Raw genomic sequence first — 12,420 nt, forward strand, 5'->3', positions numbered from 1 at the left:
TCTCTCTCTCTCTCTCTCTCTCTCTCTCCCTCCCTCCCTCCCTCCCTCCCTCCCTCCCTCCCCCTTTTTTCTGTCCTTCCTCATTACTTTTGTCTGCCTTGCTCCCCTCTCTCTTATACACACAGCCACACAGATAGATGAGAATGAGAGATTTAAGTGTCAAAACAAAATTAATTAACCTTGTGAAATTTGAGTTTTATAAAGATGGGAATGAACTCTGAGCTTTTCCATCACCTCTCTATGATCGATCTCTTCTCCATCCCTCCCTAGCTACTTATCTGCTTGCTTCAGTTCTGAGGAGGGAGCCTGCGGCTTCATGCACGGTTTGCTGGTGTGTTACCACCAAACTTCATATGTCCCCAGCCAACATTTAACTCTTTGCTTCACTTCCTATCAAAACTTGAGAACTTTATCTAATCTTAATAGACCAACCTGTGTAGACGCCCGACTCGCCAGCAAGGAAGATGCCACAACAGGATTCTTCTGCACACGTCTATTGGGGAGTTTGATTGCGAAGGCGAAAGACTCCAAGCCCCGAAACTGGCGCTGGTTAAATAGGCTTAGGAGTGGTGTGGCCATACCTGATTGGTGTTGCTTTCAGTCCCTCATTTGCGTGCTCCGGGATGAGCTGTGACTTGGCGTGAAAACCCCTCTGCACATGCGCACATTGGTTGCTTACCAGGACTTGCGGGCGGTGTCCAGCGGTAGCCAGCGCCATCTTGTAATGGCGTTATGTGGCTTCCCACAAACCTGGTATTCATGCTTGCCTCCTGGAAACATCTGTCAATTTGAACAGTGGTGTGATAGCAAATTCTTTGAGTTTCCTGAAGTTTCAGTGGCTGCCTCTTCTTAGATTCTTCTGTGGAATCACCCTCCTGGCTTGACTTCTAAAATTGGAACAGAATGGAGCCCTTTCTAATCCACACTTTTTCCTCTATCCTTGTCAACAGGTCACACTTGAAAGGTGACAGGTGTACTCAATTGAATTCATAAGAAGTCAGCATGCCCTTTCCACAAACATTCTATGTCTCTGTAACCATATTGTGTTTGTCTCAGCCACTCAGCCTTCCATGTAGCATGGCAGTATTCATTGACAATACATGAATTAACATGCTCTATTCCAATAAAACTTTATTAATAAAACAGATGATGAATACAATTTGGCCCAAGGGCTATAGTATGTTGATGCCTATAAGGACACTCACATCAGAAGCTCTGGTAGATGCTTTGTTATGAACATGTTTGAAAAAATTCATTTTGATTATAACTTGCTGTGTCAGCTGGGATGGATCCCTGTTCACAGAGACAAAGCATAATTTAGATGTTTCTATGAAGATTTTAAAATGAGATTAAAATTTAAATTAATAGAATGAATCAAGCAGTTTACTTCTACCAGGTAGGTGGTCCTCAACCAATCAGTTAGGGACCTTAATAAAACAATGGCTACCTTCCTAAGAAAGGGTAGCTCAGCCAATAGACAACCTTCAGAGTCAACTACTGCCTTTTTTTCTGAGTCTTCAACTGTCTGGGCATCCCTACATAGCTTCACACACACACACACACACACACACACACACACACACACACACACTTCATTTCATTGATCTGGAGAACCTTGACCAGTATACTCCCAGTCTGCATTCTGTAACACTCTTTGTCCTGAGCTACATTACTTTTATAGTCACCACCCTGACAGCAGCTAGTTCATTTCTCTTCAGAGTCTCCTTCAAGAAGCAGAGATTTTTTTTTTAAAGACAAATTATCACATCTCAAATTGAAACATTAATGTCTAACCTGTGCCTAGAAGCCTGTGGAAGGGCAAGTCCTGGAGCCTAAAGATAAGTGTCCTGTCAGGAAGACAGGCTGCTTCCACGGCTCCAGCTATGTGCCTCCTTCTATCCTTCTGCTCTGGGACAGTGAGCTTCTACATAGTCAGGGATGTTCTTCACTGAGCCACCTGCAAGGTCTCTCCGGTACTGAGGTCACAGGTGTGCACCACCATCCCTGGTCTCTTTCACTATTTAAATAAAAGACAGATATCCAGCACTCTTTGATTTTTATAATTTCTCAGACTTGACAAAATTTAAAACTCCATGTCTCTGCCAGTCTTTCCAGACTCTTTTTCCCTGTGATCTCTGCACCCCACCTGATATCATGTGATCTGGCTCTGATTTCTCTCTGCAGTTGGCTTTTCTGTCTCCAAACCTTGGCCACCTGTTGTCCCTTCTATATATCTTATTTTTGTTCCCCTAACTGAAGCCACCCCTTTCTCCCACATGAAGTCTTCCTAGATTGCAGGATATAAGTAAATCAGTGGTTCTTCCTTAAAGTGACTAACACCCTCTTGTGCTTCCCCACTATCACTGCATAGGGATTTCTGTTGTTTCTGCCAGTAGGCTGTGTACTCTCTGCTCTTGAATGGAGAGCATTGCTCATTCATTTGTTCTCAGAACGCAAATGGTCCTGAAACTCATGGTGCCCAACCTCTCAGGTTCTGACTAATTAACTAGGATTCCTATTCCACCTTGCTGTTCACAGTACAGGGCTGCCTGCCTCTCCCCAGGTCTTAGCCTCTTTTTTCACCTAGGGCTAACCAGTGACCCTCCACCCTCAGCACTGGGTCCCCAGGTGGTCCTAACCTCCTCTCAAGCCTGGCTGCTGGACCTAGGCTCACACCATGTCTCCTTGTAGCTCATTTGCTCACAGGTTTTCAGCCAGGCCGAGCTTGTGGCATTTGCTCTGACCACAGGGTCCAGCCAGAGAACCTGCTCTGTCTTGACCAGCCCCGGTCTGCTTCTAGCTGCCACCCACCCCACCCCCAACACCTTCTCCATTTTTGATAGATAATCTTTACTCTGACCCCTGAAGAATATCTGACAGCTTATCATTTTAAAATTTTATCATACTTTCCCAAATAAGTGTAAACCCTAAATTTACCAGTGACTATATATGAAAACTTGATCAAGCTATTGCTGTTTTATGGGTCTTTGTTGTCCCATGACACACTCAACATACAGATAAAGAAAACCAAAGGCAGTGTGTTTAAAAATTACTTAGTGTACAGGATTCAAAATACAAGAGTCAATAAATAACAATGCAGCAACAGCCTTTCCTCTCCCTGCAGAATCTCTGACCCTCTGTCTGCCCCTCACCCTCAGCCAGCCTCTCTCTCAGACTCTTCCAACTCTTCTGATAGTTAATTTTGCTATAAAGATGTTAATGAATTCCAGCTGTGACATCACAGTTGACCGTAGCAGCTGACTCGGTGTTGAGATATCAGCCATCAACACCTGAATCAGACAGGATGAGGGAAAGAGGAGAGAGGAGGCTAGACAGAGGTCCCAGCTGTTGAGTGACAAGTGACAGAAGAGAGAAAGAATGTGTTAGAGGGCTGGGAGGCAGCTCTGTGGAGAAAGCACTTGCTGTGTTAGGCTGAAGGTTAGGGTTTGGATCCCCACCATCCACATAGGAGTTGGCAGATGTGACACCTCTCCTGTAATCCCAGCACTCAGAATGTAAAGACAGGTCATTGCTGGACAAGCTGGTTAGCTGGACTAGTTGGATTTGGAAAGCTCTTAGTTCAGCCAAAAACCCTGCCTTCATATATGAAAAAGAGAGTAATAGAGAAAGATACCAAATATCAGACTTACTCATACACATGCATACACACGCGCACACACACACACACGCACACACACACACTCACCAGTGTGTCTATGCCCATTCAAACACACATATCTGTGGGAACACCACACTCACATGCAGAGAGTGTAATTGCATACTCAGTACCACACTCTGAACCTGTGGTCATAAGGGAATTAATTAGTTCATTAGATAGGGGGTGCTGCTTTTCTTACCATAGCTAACCTCTACCAGAGGCCAGACAGATTGCTTTGGGAGGGGCAGCCAATGTGGAATGAAGACATCCAGAGGAAAAGCTGAAAAGAGAGATTTGTCATCTGAAGTCCAGACCAGGGGAGGAAGGAAAAAGGAAGAGAGAATGGAAGACACAAAGCAAGAAGGGCCACCGGCTTTCCTGACCTTCTTAGCCGGGATGTATTTCTAGGGTGGCAGAGGCAAGTTTCCCAGTTCATATACAACTCAGAACTGTCACAGATATGTGATGTTCATGGAACAATGTTCAGCTCCTTCTGACTTGTCCCTCGGTGGCCCTTGTCACCTCTCCCCATTTATGTACAGGAAGTCTTTATAAGAAGGCTTTGTTAGTTTGCCAACAGCACAGAGTGTGTTTATACTTACTAAGACTGCTACAGCTTCGGTGGGAGATACATCTTATGAGACTCCTGTGGTATGTGTGGTCCTATGTTGACTGAAATTCTATTATCCAGCACATGACTATATAAACGACATGGAGCAAATGACAGTGTTTGCTGAACATCTACCAAATATAGGTGCTTTCTCTCATGCAGTCTTCTCAAGGGCTTGGCACGGGTTGTGCCCTTTGCATGATAAAAGAGGGCCTCAGCAGAGAAAGACTATTTTCTATAGCCACAGACATAGCTTGAAGTTAAATCCAGGCAGTCTGATAGTAGAGAATGTTGAGGTAATTTTACAGTGACTTTCTTAAAAAGAAATGCTTGATGAGTGTTCTTGTGTTTGTTCTCTGTTGCTGTGATAAACACCATGGCTCGAAACAACCTGGGGGGAGTAATAGTGTATTTGGTTACCCTTCAAAGTTAGAGTCTATCACTTCTATGTCAGAGTCCATCATTAAAGTAAGTCGGGGCAGCAGTTCACATGGAAACTGAAGCAGAGAACATGGTAGAATGCTGCTACCTGGCTTACTCCCAGGCTTTGATCCAACTTCCTTCTTCAGCCCAAGTCTTCCAGTCTGTGTCCCAGATGCTATCCTCAGAGATCTCTGGCTAAGTGAAAGAGTTCAAACAAGGGGGAGAGGATGCAAGCAGGGAGAGGGAATGCAATCTCAGCCTCAGCCCACTGCTCCGAAGTTGGTGAAGCAGCTAGACTCTGCACTGCACAGAGCCAGGGAGGGGTTGGGTAGCAGGCAAGGTGCAGCAGACCTTCCAGTGGTGAAAGTTTCCGGAGAGTGCTCTCTTCCCCAGAAGTGTTCCAGATCTTGTAGGAGAGAAGCTGTCAGGTGATCTGTGATGGAGTAATTCTCACACCTTTATTCCTTCTGGATGGGATCTGGGTGGGTTGGAGTCTAACAGCCGATACTTTCTGTTGGCTTGGTCTGAGATGTTAGGGATGCCTCAGCTGCATGTGGAGGGGCCAGGGGTACTGTCCCTATGTGACTGTCACGATCTTCAGTGGGGTGCTGTGGTCATGTGACAGGGGCCTGGTCGGAAGCAGGTGAAGCTCCTACTGTCCTCTCAAGTGGTTCTCAGAGGTTCCGGGTCTTCCAACCCACTCAGCCTTACCAAGTCTCCTGGCATGATCCACTATCTCACACAAGTCTACTTGCCCAGGGATGATACCACCCGCAAAGAGCTGGGCCATTCTTCTCCAATAGTAAGCAAGAAAATGCCCCACACTGATATGCTCAGAGGCCAACCTGATAAAAGCAATGCTCCTCTTGAGACTCTCTCAAAGAGCTCTGAGCTATATTGATTGATAGAGGAACTCGAAGTCTGTATCACTCCTCTAAGAAGAGGAGGCAGAAAGATTGTGGGGGAAGATGAGAGGGATGCCATGAAATGCTGCCATCCAGTCGTGGCCCAGTAATTGCAATCACAAACACAAAGGACTAATGGAAACCTACACAAGATAGAGCCCTTTAACATTCTGTCATGGATGCAGAGGTGCCCTCAGGACCCCATCCCTTCCTAAGAGCTCTTGGCTGCATGGTACCACAGGAGGGGATACCATTCTCTTCAAAGGCATAGTCAGTAGGGGACAATTTGGAACAATGAAGGGGTTCAAAGGGCAAGAAAGAGGGGTACTCCTCAATAGTAGCAGCAACCATAATCACAATACAGTGTGTACATGCACAAAACTGTCATACAAGTATCTTAGAGATTTGGAAAGTATTTAGATATCTGAATTCTGCTTGAATATACATGTGCATGTGAAATTCTGCCTCGAGCACCAGGGCGCGATAGGTGGACCGCAGGGACTTGACATCCAACAACTGGCAAATGTGAGACCCAGGACCCCAACTCCAGCCTGCAACTTTCAATTTTATTTTTCTATTATTCTCAGCTGCTTTCCAATTCACATGTCTTCATATTCAAAGAGGCTATTAACCTCCTGCATCCCCACCACCTGAGGTCTGCAGAGCCATGCAGACAGAGTTAGCATCTTTGTAACTAAACATCGCTGGAGACTGAACTCATCAGCCTGGAGGAATGCCGTCTCTTGTCTTTCAAACAGGATAAATAATAACGCTCTCCTGGAGGATGCAGAAGATGAAGGTAACATGACCCCATGGCATCTCTAGCTCTGTGGATATTGGCTTCCTTCCCGGGGTCCTCCACTCTACACAGAGAGGCATGAACCAGCTGGTTCCAAGGTCCTTCCAGATTTTATAGGAAGGAACTTATTTTTAGTACTCCCCGGAACAGACCTCAACATTCTTGGAACCAGGAGTTCAATAGGAAAACAAACAGGAGCAAAACCTTGGAAGGTGAGATGTCAGCCAGGTGCAATGATAGAGGCCCAGCTGTTTGGGAGGCTGAAACAGGAAGATTATGAACTCGAGGTCTTTCTGGGCTACAAAGTGAATTCAAGGTGTTGTGTTTTATTAAAAGAAAGAAAGAAAGAAAGAAAGAAAGAAAGAAAGAAAGAAAGAAAGAAAGAAAGAAAGAAAGAAAGAGAACTTTGTAGAGCTTTGTAGAGCCAGGTATGGTGAGGTGGAAGGGGGTGCCTTGGCAGGCCCATGCTAAGCCATCCCTTCCCCGAGGTACCAGCCATACAACTGGTATAGAATGGAATAGAGTTTAGGGCATGGGAAGGGGAGTTGTGAAGGGAGATGAGAGAGAGAGAGAGAGAGAGAGAGAGAGAGAGAGAGAGAGAGAGAGAGAAGAACCAAATCCCTCAGCTTACAAGAGTATTAAAAGTGTGGATGTAGCCGGGTGNATACAACTGGTATAGAATGGAATAGAGTTTAGGGCATAGGAAGAGGAATAGTGAAAGAAAAAGAGAGAGAGAGAGAGAGAGAGAGAGAGAGAGAGAGAGAGAGAGAGAGAGAGAGAGAGAACACAAAAGAAAACAAGAGTATTAAAAGTGTGGATGTAGCCGGGTGGTGGTGGCACAGGCCCTTAATCCCAGTACTTGGAAAGCAGAGGCAGGTGGATTTCTGAGTTCAAGACCATCCTGGTCTACAAAGTGAGTTCCAGGACAGTCAGGGCTACACAGAAAAGCCATGTCTCGGAAAAGGAAAAAAGGTGTGGATGTAGGTTAGTGCTAGGGCACATGCCTAACACTTTCAAGTCTCAGGGTTTAACTCTCAGTACTGAAAAGAGAACTGTAATTTTAAAACTCCTCTTTCCTGCCATTTCCCAGTCTGCTCGAAGGTACTCTGGAACTAATAATTGCAAGCTTTTTCTATAGACTTGAAAATGCAGAAACAGGATGTTAGCCGGAGACCTGGGCTTTGCCTACTATTGTAGTTCCTTCCCCTCATGGGACAGGTTCTTCTAGGGAAGCTAACCTCGGTCAGTAGTAATCAGAAGATGCTGGAACTCAGAAACCAGGTGGACGGATCTAGATTTAGTTCCCATGTTCTGATCTATTTCCTTCTATTGTAGAACAGACATTTCCTCCCTGAATGTCATCAAATGAGTTGACGAAAGAAAAGCCTGGCTCAGAGGGAGAGAGATGCTCAGCTGATCATGATCAGCAGAGGAAAGCCAAGGCCCATAAGCAGCCTGAGTCTTCCAGCATATTACAATGCTGGCTTGGGTAGTGGGACATGGCAGGGCAGAGAGGGTGGGAAACAGGGGAGAAGAATAGAGAGGGGAGAGTGGGGGGGGAGGGAGGAAGAGAGAGGAAAGGGGGGAAGAGAGAGGAAGGAGGGGAAGGGTGTTAGGATAAGATGGTGGGATACCTTTGGTAGGGTCAGGGCCAAAGTATGCCACTAAGAGATCACACTATTCAACAGATCTAGCACAAGAGGTTTATTGGGGGAGGGGGAGAGCAAAAGGCCATCTTAGAGTGAGGACATGAGAAAGATATAAACAGACAGAGTGGGAGACAGAGAGAATGAACAAGATATTGATCTTTTAAAGCGGGCTCCTGTCGCATAATATGAACCTCGTAGGACAGGCGAGAGGCAGTTTATCTGGCTGAGGCGGGTAATGAAGGACGCTGATGCTGCTGAGTTACTGAAAGGAAGGCTGGTGCAACAAGGAATTTACAGTGAGGAGTGGGGAAGGGGGTTATAGGAAGATAGGGAAAAGGAGGGAGGGAGGGACCGAGGGAGGTCGGTCAAGAGCCCAGGTAGCAGGAGAGGAGGAATCTGGAGGATGGGTTTGGAGAACCTGCCAGGCAAGGAGAACTGAACAAGCATTGATTTTCACAAGGATAATTGATAATGACTGCCCCTTTTTTCTTCCCACTGTCTAGTTCTCGATGTTCACAAGGGCTGGGCTGTTTGCAACAAAACCTTTTGCCCTTTGTGAGAAGAGAAGCTTGCTCCTAAAGGTCTGTGGATCGAGGCACAGCTCGGAAAGTCGGAATTTATGAACCCAATAGCACAGTGCCCTGCTCCACTGGCCTCCCCCCACCACTCGTGGACCCTTGTTTGTTTACCAGCCCTTGCAAGCTCACAGTCAGAGAGATCTGAAAGTTGGAGGGATTCGAGGGGCTCTGAGCAAGCAAGCGAGCAAACCTCCTTGTTTACCCCCCACCAGCCTTGCTGGGAAGTATTTAGCAAGCAGATTCCTGAAGGCCATTCTCCTTGTAAGAAACCCCATTGGTGATTTAATTAAGCCTACGTAAATGCTAAATGGGATTCAACCAGGATGGGATTTGCTGATTTGTATGTGCTGAAATAAATTTCTTGTTCCGTTCTAATTGAATAGATTGAACACAGACTGTATTTGTTCTTATCCTGCAGCCACTTCCACGGGAGCGATAAATTGGAAATGTAATCTGGCTTGGTATACGAGGGTTTTTTTCCTGGAGAAAAATCACTCTGCCAGGAGTGAGAGAAGGACAGAAAACATCTTTTCATTTCCCAAAGTCAAGTGTCACAACCCAAGGCACTTCTAAAATATTATATATTACATATGTATGTATACATAAAGTATATATTATATACACATACATATTCACTGCTCACAGCATCATCATTGTAACACAAATGCTCCATGTATGGACAGTAAAGTGGAATATTAATATAACCCTGCTAGAGATTATTATCTTTTTTTTCATGTAAGTTTTGCACATAGACCAAAGGAAGTAATGATACCTTTGAGAGAAGCTACATACATGAAGATGTCCCTTGCTGGGCTATAATGCTAAAACCAATGGAAGAACAAAGAAATTTTTGCAACGACATCTGAGAATGAAGTCAGTAAGTTCATTCTGATGCTTTTTTCAGTAGGAAAACGGGCAACTTTACTGTTATAAAGATTATGTGGGAAAATTCTTGAGGTATAGTGTGAGTTAAGTTTACATACTGTCCTGGTTACTTTAACAGTGAGTCAGACACAGCCATGAGTCACCTGAGAAGGACATCTCAACTGGGGAATTGCCTGATCAGATTAAACCATGGGTGTGTGTGTGGGGGGGGGGGTGGTCTTTATTATTGATTGATGCAGAAAGACCCTGCCCACTATGAGAGGTACCAGTTTCTGAATGAGGTTTTCAGAGCTGTAAAAAAAGCAGTAACATGGATTTTGTCCCTCCGGCCCTGGCCTTCCACAGTGATGGGCTGTCACCTGTGAGCTACAACAAATCCCTCTCTTCCTCCACGTTGCTTTTGGTTGAAGCATTTTTATCACAGCCACAGAGAAGAAACTGGAGTACAAGCTGTGATTGCACTGTTTCTTGTGTTTTGTTTTCTTAAAATGACAGTTTGCATGAAATACCCAGAATAGGAAAAACCATAGAGGCAGAAAGATAGAATTAGTGGTATTAAGACTGGAAAAGGCAAGGGAGGGCTTGACTGAGGATGGATAATGGCTTCTGAGAAAGATATAGTCATTTCACAACACCACAGTGCAATGCTAAGATACTTTCTTTAACACAGTTTAGATGATAGTTTTCTAAAGAAAAACATCAACACTAAAATCAGGCATAATGATGGGTAGGGGTGTTTTAACACATGTAGCTCTTCTATATAAGGTTAGTATATCTGTGTCCCAAACATCACTTTTTATAGGAAAAAAAAAATCCTTAAAAACCTTTTTCATTCAGCACTGTGTAATACAGGATGAAGATGTCTAGCTGGAGTAGCCCTACTATGCTTCGGTGGCACTCTAGGCTTCCTCTACAATTTCAGCTCAGACCCTGATCAGCCCTCCTAGTCCTGCACTCTTTCCCAGTCTCTGTTAACCATTCTATTAACGATTAATATCCCCAATTTTAGATCGGACAAGTCAGTGAGAACTTGTGAAACTTGTCTTTATTTCTTTCATTTAAAATAATTTTCCAGTCTCCTCCATATTGTATGAGAAGACCAACATTCTTCTTTCTTGTAGCCTTCCAGATTACCCTACTGTGTGTATGCACCACATACTCTGTATTCACTTGTCCTCTGGTACACATGTGCACTCTTTTATATTATAGCTGTAGTGAACAGTGCAATGATAGTGTTAGTCAAAGCCTGCTTTCAGCAACTCAGTGCCATCCGCCACATCATCACCAGCTACCAAATGTGGCACACATAGCCTTTAAAATGTTCCTGTTACCATACCCAGATCTCTGTCTCCTAGTCTCTGTCTTTCTGTCTTTCTGTATCTCCTCTCTTTCTCTTCTCTTTCTCTTTCTCTGTCTCTTTCTTTCTCTCTCTGTCTCTGTCTCTTTCTTTCTCTTTCTCTTTCTGTCTCTGTCTCTGTCTCTCTCTGTCTCTGTCTCAGGCTCTCTCTCTCTCTGTCTCTCTGTCTCTGTCTCTGTCTCTGTCTCTGTCTCTCTCTCTCTCTCTCTCTCTCTCTCTCTCTTTCTTTCTCTCTCGATCTGTTGCATGGTATGATTTCTGTGGCATATCTTGGCTCCAATCTGCCAAGGTTATCTGCCCCATAAACCCTAACATTGGTGCCAGGGATTCAGGAGGATATCCTGGCTCCTGCATGCTCCCCACTAGAACCCTATCCCTTATCTCCAATCCACCCACAACAGACTCACTTTATGTTTCACCGACTGCTAGGCATCCAACAGCAGCCAACTGTAAGTTTTCCTTGTGATCTGTGCAAACACTTCCACGAGGGAGTGACTGGTGGGTACCTGCATCCCTCTGGTATTCTTGGAGGCAGAGGTACCCCCAGCCATGGCCTTTAACCTTTTTGCTAACCCCATCTCTGACCATTTCTCTTGGGTGAGGCTTTGTTTTTGAGCTTGGGTTGTCACATCTGGGCTTCATTTGAAAGTCCTGATACCAGGTGTTGAACAAGGTGATAAGAGGTGGGGCCTGCCCTGTGTGGTCTCCCTGAATCTTGACAACACCTTGAACTTTAGGGCTTGGACCTTCCCCTCTTCCTCACTCATTGAAATTAGTGTTCCAAATTATTTTTGCAATCAAATCCGCCCTCAATATTCCTTAGATAAGGGATGGGGACATATGACAGAAAGGGATTCTCCATTCTCTATTGCTTTTTTCTCTGTTCCAAGCCCTATTGGGTTTTGTTTGGTCTCCCCCAGTCCCTGCCCTCCCTTCCCCCATCCACACTGTATAAATGTCCTGTCTTTAAGCTAGAGGTGATGGGTCTGTAAGTTTGTTACAAAGTGGTAATCTGAGCCTGACCTAGGAAAAAGGCAAAAAGCAAAGAAGGCCAGCTGCCAGCTGTAGTGTGCACATGCCCAGTACACACCTGTTCTGCCTGCAGCATCCACTGTAAGCCAAACTGCTGATCAGACTCTCCTAAGGATGGACTGATCATTTGTTTGCTGCTCCCTTTTAACACCCACAAAATTTGTTTCCAAATCCTATAGTCCAGTTCTTCAGCTGCTGCTTCCCTCTGGCCCTGCTGGTCCCTACACAGGAGCACATACCTATGTGCTTCTCTGGCTCCTGCAGCCTGCTGTGCCTCTGGCCTGCTGAATCCCTGGGGAACATCTCTCTTCTCTCCTGCTCTCTCCAGGCTCTCTCTGGCTCCAGTGTGCAGTGCCTCAGCTTCAGTTCTCAGCTCTCTCTTGGAGCTTGTAGGAGGAACATACCCACATGGTGTTCAGTTCTCTGTCTCTTCTCTTCTCTTCTCTTCTCTTCTCTTCTCTTCTCTTCTCTTCTCTTCTCTTCTCTTCTCTTCTCTTCTCTTCTCTTCTCTTCTCTTCTCTCTT

At 45.2% G+C, this 12,420-nt stretch overlaps 1 long non-coding RNA gene across 1 annotated transcript in view; it reads right to left on the reverse strand.

Moving 5' to 3' along the window:
* LOC110316671 overlaps positions 1 to 12,420 on the reverse strand; it is an 81,666-nt gene that overhangs the window by 18,815 nt on the left and 50,431 nt on the right. The window contains exon 2 of the long non-coding RNA XR_002380283.1: positions 1,428 to 1,447. This is a non-coding gene — a long non-coding RNA (uncharacterized LOC110316671). The remainder of the gene's footprint in view (positions 1 to 1,427; positions 1,448 to 12,420) is intronic.

Source organism: Mus pahari, chromosome 1, assembly GCF_900095145.1.
Source record: "Mus pahari chromosome 1, PAHARI_EIJ_v1.1, whole genome shotgun sequence".
NCBI lineage: Eukaryota > Metazoa > Chordata > Mammalia > Rodentia > Muridae > Mus > Mus pahari.